This window comes from Raphanus sativus, chromosome 2 (genome assembly GCF_000801105.2).
Source record: "Raphanus sativus cultivar WK10039 chromosome 2, ASM80110v3, whole genome shotgun sequence".
NCBI lineage: Eukaryota > Viridiplantae > Streptophyta > Magnoliopsida > Brassicales > Brassicaceae > Raphanus > Raphanus sativus.
This window is the reverse complement of record NC_079512.1, coordinates 1423508-1430029: the sequence shown is the minus strand read 5'-3', so window position 1 is coordinate 1430029 and position 6522 is coordinate 1423508. Positions and strand designations below refer to the sequence as shown.

At 36.1% G+C, this 6522-nt stretch overlaps 2 long non-coding RNA genes across 4 annotated transcripts; both read left to right on the top strand.

Moving 5' to 3' along the window:
- Positions 1 to 2298: 2298 nt before the first annotated feature.
- On the top strand, positions 2299 to 3833 carry LOC130498090 (uncharacterized). 3 transcript variants are annotated; one of them, XR_008937044.1, is made up of 4 exons: positions 2300 to 2923; positions 3167 to 3260; positions 3346 to 3387; positions 3494 to 3833. It is a non-coding gene; the product is annotated as an uncharacterized LOC130498090 (long non-coding RNA). The 3 variants fall into 3 exon arrangements; XR_008937042.1 differs by having other exon boundaries at positions 2299 to 2923; positions 3167 to 3387; XR_008937043.1 differs by lacking the exon at positions 3346 to 3387 and having other exon boundaries at positions 2303 to 2923.
- Positions 3834 to 5179: 1346 nt separating this feature from the next.
- Positions 5180 to 6522, top strand: LOC108839787 (uncharacterized). The gene is made up of 2 exons (XR_001947755.2): positions 5180 to 5575; positions 5903 to 6522. It is a non-coding gene; the product is annotated as an uncharacterized LOC108839787 (long non-coding RNA).

Below are 6522 nucleotides of genomic sequence, written 5' to 3'. Positions count from 1 at the left end.
GGCCGGCGTACCAGCATCCTCAGACATGAACATTGGCATGGTTGCTAAAGGGCCTAATGAGATTTGGGACGCCAAAACTCAGGGTTCTGAACCACCTGACAATGAAGAGATCTCAATAAACTATTTCATGTCTGGAAAACAATGGAACAGAAAACATGTCGACATGGATGAATTTATTTGCATATCATGTAGCACTTGAGATCATTGAAAATGATGAGGATCTAGAACCCACGTCCATTATGAATGCATGCAAAGAAAAAGATTGGCTTAAGTGGAAAGAAGCCATAAACGTGGAGTTAAACTTCTTTCAAGAAGAGAGGTGTTTTTGGACCAATACTCTAACACCACACAATCTAAAACCAGTGTGGTTACAAATGGGTCTTTGTGAGAAAGAGAAATGAGAATGGTGAAGTCGTGAGGTATAAGGCCCGACTTGTTGCACAAGGATTCTCACAGAGACCAGGAATCGATTATGAGGAGACTATTCTCCGTGGTGGATGCAACAACATTCAGATTCCTTATAAGTCTGGCCATAAGAGAAAATCTTGATTTACGGTTAATGGATGTAGTAACCGCATATCTTTTATGGACCACTGGACAATGACATATACATGAAAGTACCAGGATGTATTGAAATACCTAAGGATGCTAAAGGTTCTCGGAGAAAGCATTGCATCAAGCTTAACAAAGCTTTGTACGGATTAAAACAATCTTCGTATGTGGTACAACAGATTGAGTGAGTACTTACTGAAAGAAGGCTACAAGAATGATCAAGTAAGCCCATGTATATTCATTAAGAAATCCGGCCAGGCTATGTGATCATAGCCGTGTATGTTGATGATCTAAACATACTTGGAACGGCCCAAAGAGATTTTCCAAACAATTGAATATCTCAAGAAAAGAATTTGAGATGAAAGATTTGGGAAAAACCAAGTTTTGCTTGGGACTACAGATTGAACATCTTAAAGATGGAATCCTTGTGCATCAAAAGACCTATACTGAAAAGTTCTTAAAAGGTTCAACATGGATAAGTGTCATCCACTAGTAGTCCCATGGTTGTAAGATCCCTTGGTCTAGACACTGATCCGTTTAGACCTAAGGCTGAGGATGAAGAGGTCCTTTGGTCCAGAGTATCCTTACCTCAGTGCTATTGGCGCCTTGATGTACTTGACTACACATACTAGGCCGGACATCTGTTTTGCTGTGAGCCTATTGTCCAGATTCAGTTCATGTCCGACCATGAGGCATTGGAATGGGATCAAACACATTCTAAGATACCTACAAGGAACTAAGGATGTAGGTTTATTTTATGCTAACCAAAACAAAGAAATTTGGTTGGTTTTGCTGATGCAGGTTACCAATCCGATCCACACAGTGCTAAGTCCCAGACCGGCTATGTTTTCACATATGGAGGCACGGCCATTTCATGGAGATCAGTCAAGCAGACTATATCAGCCACATCATCCAATCACTCGGAGATATTGGCGATCCATGAAGCAAGTAGAGAGTGTGTCTGGTTGAGACTCATGACACACCATATTCGGACAGCATGTGAATCACGGATGGTAAAGACGAGCCGACCATTCTTTATGAAGACAATGCGGCCTGCATAGCTCAGCTCAAGGATGGATACATCAAGGGTGACAAGACTAAGCACGTTCTCCCCAAGTTCTTCTTCACCATGATCTACAGAAGGAAGGAGAGGTCAAGGTACTCCAAGTCAGATCAAGCGAGAACTCAGCCGACCTCTTCACTAAGGCATTACCAACATGCACGCTCAGGAAGCTTATGCAGCAGATTGGTATGCGATCACTGAGAAGCCTTCAGTGATGTTCACTTCAGGGGAAGTAATGCGGCTGTACTCTTTTTCCTATCCATGGCTTCCCGTTTTTACCACATTGGGTTTTTGGGTTTACCATGGAAAAGGTTTTAACGAGGCAGTATTCCAAACGCATTACCAAACTCTAGACGGTTATGGCATTTACAATTTTCGTTTTAACGAACACTACAGGAAATGTGAGTATTAATAGCATCAAATTATAGCGTTTTTGACATTTCTGCTATTATATATTAACACTGGCTTTTTTAATAGCGTTTATAAATTTAAAACGCTATATTTGGTATCGCGGGAAAATAAAAATTTAACCGCGTTAATTTATTAAGTGTAGGCGCCTTACCAATTCAGATCAAAAATTATAACGCTATCGTAAATGTTAAATATCCCAAATTTTAGTTTTATTTTTTATATACAAAATTTGACCATTCCTACAAATATATCAGACATGAAAACGTGTTGCATCTTCTTCCTCTACTTGGCTATTATTCTCCAATACTGTTTCTACTTCTCTGTTTCGTCATCATCACCTCTTCTTCTCCCTCTCTCACACACTCTCTCTCAGCCTCCAAACACTCTTCCTCTCCTCTCCACCTCCTCAAATTATCCTCCTCCCGCTCCTCCGCACGTTTCCTCCCTCTACTTCTGGAAGCTACTACCTCCTCTCCCTCTACGTCCCCTTGCCGTCCTTTCACCTGCATCCTCTGCGAATCCAAACCCCCACCTTCACCCACCTCCCTCTCCTCCTCTGCCGCCACCGTCCCCTGCTCCTCCGCTTCCTGCTCCGCCGCACACTCCTCCCTTCAATCCACTTGACTTCCTCAAATTCTCAGATTCATCTCTAGTCACCATCGATTGAAGCTTCATCACCACACTCCTTTTGACCCCATCGCTCATTATCCCACCACCACCAGCTCGTCACCGCCATCACCATCATCGCCATATCCCTCATCCGCCATCTCTCTCTCTCTCTCTCTTTCTCTCTCTCTCTCTCTCATTTTGTTTTGATTTTACAAGAAAAAGATGAATTAGTGTTACCACCATACTCACACCTACTTCCTCAAGCTTCCCAATTTCTTCACGCCAAAGGTCAGCCCTTTACCCTTTGCGTGTGATTGGTCGCCAATAAACAAAAGTTTGACACTTTCGAGTTTTTTTCCATGTTCCAAAGCTTTGTTTGCTTGTGTAGAATCTGTGTTATCTGGCTGTTTAGGTTTTAGAAGAGTGATTAATCTGTTTATGATTCTGTTAAGTTTTAAGACAATTTTGAAATTAGTATGAGCTGTTTAAGAACTGAGTTTCGATTTGATCAGTTTCTGATAGTGTAAACAGGGAGCTGGGTGAAGTTGAGTACTTGGTGCTTGACGAAGCTGACCAGATGCTTGCTGTTGGGTTTGAGGAGGCTGTGGAGTCGATTCTCGAGCAGGTATAGAGATTCTTCCTTTTAAGATTGACCTTCCTTTTTTTTTTACTTGGAAGAGAAAGATGTCAAAGAGTATGAGGCTTTACAGCCAGATAAGATTGCTGTTGATTGTGGTGAGCATAACCTCAAGGTGCTTTGATTTCAAATCTCTTTCAATTGCTTTAGATTCTCCAAACATTCTTTTCCTTTGGTAAATTGAAGTAGGTTCTTACTTTTCCCTCTTTGACTTGTGATAGGAACTAAATGCCATACAAAGGCTAGCATGAAGTGTTGTCGTGAGAAGAGTTGGTGGTCGTGAGCTTGAACACAGAGGAGGCACGGCATTGTGGTAGTGGTGCTAGCTGCCTCTGCTCACCGGAGACTGAAGATAATACTTCATGGTGCCTTGTAGTACAGCCATTTTCTCGAGTCTCTCTCTCTCCACCAAGTCATCATCTCCTTTTGTAAACAATATGTATTGACTTTGTATGTTATAAAACTCATCGTTGAGTTTGTCTTTTGTTCTGTTTTTAAACATTTAAAACTATTGTTAACATAAATTATAAATAAAAAATAATATATAAATCATTTAAAACATTGTCTAGTGTAAAACTATATACTTAATTCAAATTTTCAAAATCATAATTATATACCCTAAACTCTATTTCATAAACCATGATTCTAAAAAAAAATCTAAACCCTAAACATACCCTAAAAGGATAAAAATTATAATTTGAGATTTGATAAATTTATATTTATTAATGATTTATTAGAGTGAGTTGTATTTATTAATGATTTTAAAAGAACTAATTAATAAGTAAATAAATAAATAAAAATTTACTTTAATATGATAAAAAAGAAAATCCAACAATGATGATAAATTGGGAAAAACAAAAAAATAAATATCTTAAGTTCTAGACCCTAAACTATACAAACTATAAAATTTAAATAAATGAGTATAATCATAATATAACTTCAATCCCTAAACTTCTAACCACATCCCTAATTTATTATATATTTAAGAGTGAAATTAAAGAATTATTTTTAACCCCTAACCCCTAAATATATTTAACTCCTAAACCCTAAATATAATCCTAAAATCTAAATTTTAAACTTTTAAACTTTATATAAAAATATAGTTTGATAAAAATATACTAATGCAACCCGAATCCATCTAATACCCTAAGTATAATACCCTAAACCCTAAAATTCAAATTTAAATGATATTCTAAATACTAGATAGAATCTTTAAATAAAATTTTCAGATTTTAAAGCCAAAACTTAAACTTTAAATCTAATTTAAAAACTCCATTCAAAATATTAAATGTAAACCTTAGATCCTTCATCAAATTCTATACCCTAAATCCTAACTTCAACCATAAACCATTCATCCACTAAATATAAATTTCCAATATAAATTTTAAAAGTTTAACAAACTTCAAATCTGAATCTTAATTATAAACTTTTATATTAAACTCTAACTCTTATACCAAACTTAAACTCTACATACAAAATCATAAATCCAATCTTTATACTTATATATATATATCATACCCTAAATTAATCACAAACCCTAAACTCTAACTAAATGTTTTAAAGTTCTAATTTTTATTAGTTTAAAACTTTAAAATTTAATATCAATTCTCAAATCTAATACTCTAACCCTAAAATCTAAATGTATACCATAACACAAATCATATACCCTAAATCACATTACATATACTCTAAACTCATACTTTTAAACTCTAAATTTTAAATAAAAAATAAATATAACAATAATTAGAATATAGTTTAATTTTCTATAAATAAATTTAGTTAAACAAAAAATTATAAGTTTTAAAACAATGATTAAAAATAGTTTTTGATTGGTTAATTTTTGACCATTTGATTGTTTTCAATCTAATGGTCACAGATCAATCTCTGCCAATCCTCATCCTTTCTCCTTATTGGTCAATCTTTTAAAAACCAGGATTACCATTTGTGACCATTGATTGTTTTTGATCGTGTGGCCTAAGATCAATCTTCTGCATCTCTGTCTCTCCATCTCTCTCTCACTCACGACTCAATCTTCTCCATCTCTCTCTCCCTCTCTTTACGATTCAACCTGCTGGATACAAACCTCTCTCTCTTTCACTCGGCCATGATGAAAGATTCGTCGACAACACTTGACTCGAGTCAGATTCGAACCACAAACAGAGATGGCGGAGCAGCGCCGGTGGCAAGGCGGAAGACGGCTGTTCATAAAAAGATGGGGAGAAGAGGCTTCGATGGTTCATCTCGCCGGAGATGAATAAAGAGGGAAGTCTCAGCCTCTCTTTGCCATTAACCTCGCCGTTAAAGTTCTCTCTCTCTCTCTCTTTGATTTTTTTTTTTGATTTCGGTACACGAAGTGGGTCGTTGAGCAGAGCTGGTTTAATTTTTTTTTTGTCTCTGAAGTTAAATCATTTATAAGAGTGATTAGGATGTGTTTTTGGATTTGGAAAAAGATTTCAACTTTGATTGAGAAAAGCTATGTGAGTTTCTTGCTTTGCTCCTAGCTTTGTGTTCTTAATTAAGATTTCATTGCAATCTGATGCGTAATGTCCATTAATCACTGTCATGAGTTATATACATATCATACTCTTAGTTTAGTTATGGTCTTCTTTTGTTTTGATATTTTTCTGCAGGTAACCTTGTGAGTTCACGACAATGGTGGTCACAGATGCTGAAGGTTCTTTTGTTGGGGAGATTACTTGTGGAACTTTACTGCAAAATTTGCAGATAAATCTCTCAACCATAACTTTCTTTCTTACAGACATTGCAAAGCTTTTATTAATTCTTGTGTGGTGTGGATTTTTTTTACAACAGAAATCTTGGATGAAGTTGGTAAAAGTGATGAGAGAGTGTCTTGTTTACAAGAAAAAATTTGAACAGGCTGCCAAGTCCCGAGCCGAGCTTCTTCAGATCTTGTCTGATGCTAGTGCTTAACTTTCCAGAAAGAGAGGTACAAAAACTTTAGCTGTGACATCTCAAGCCATTGAGATGATGTAAGAGAACATAGGCTTAAGGAGATGGCAGAGAAAGCTAGTGGTGGTGGTGGTGTAGGTGAAGCCGAACAAGAAGAGAAGAAAGAGACGTAGAGCTGTAGATTTTGGTTTATTAGGTTTTGTTTAAATTTTTTAGTTATTAAATTTTTAGTTTATTTAAGTTTGGTTAATTAGGTTATGGTTTTTTTTCTGGTTTAATGTATAAACTGATTTTATTTGTAAACAAATTTTAATTAATGAATAAAATTTAATTTTTAAAA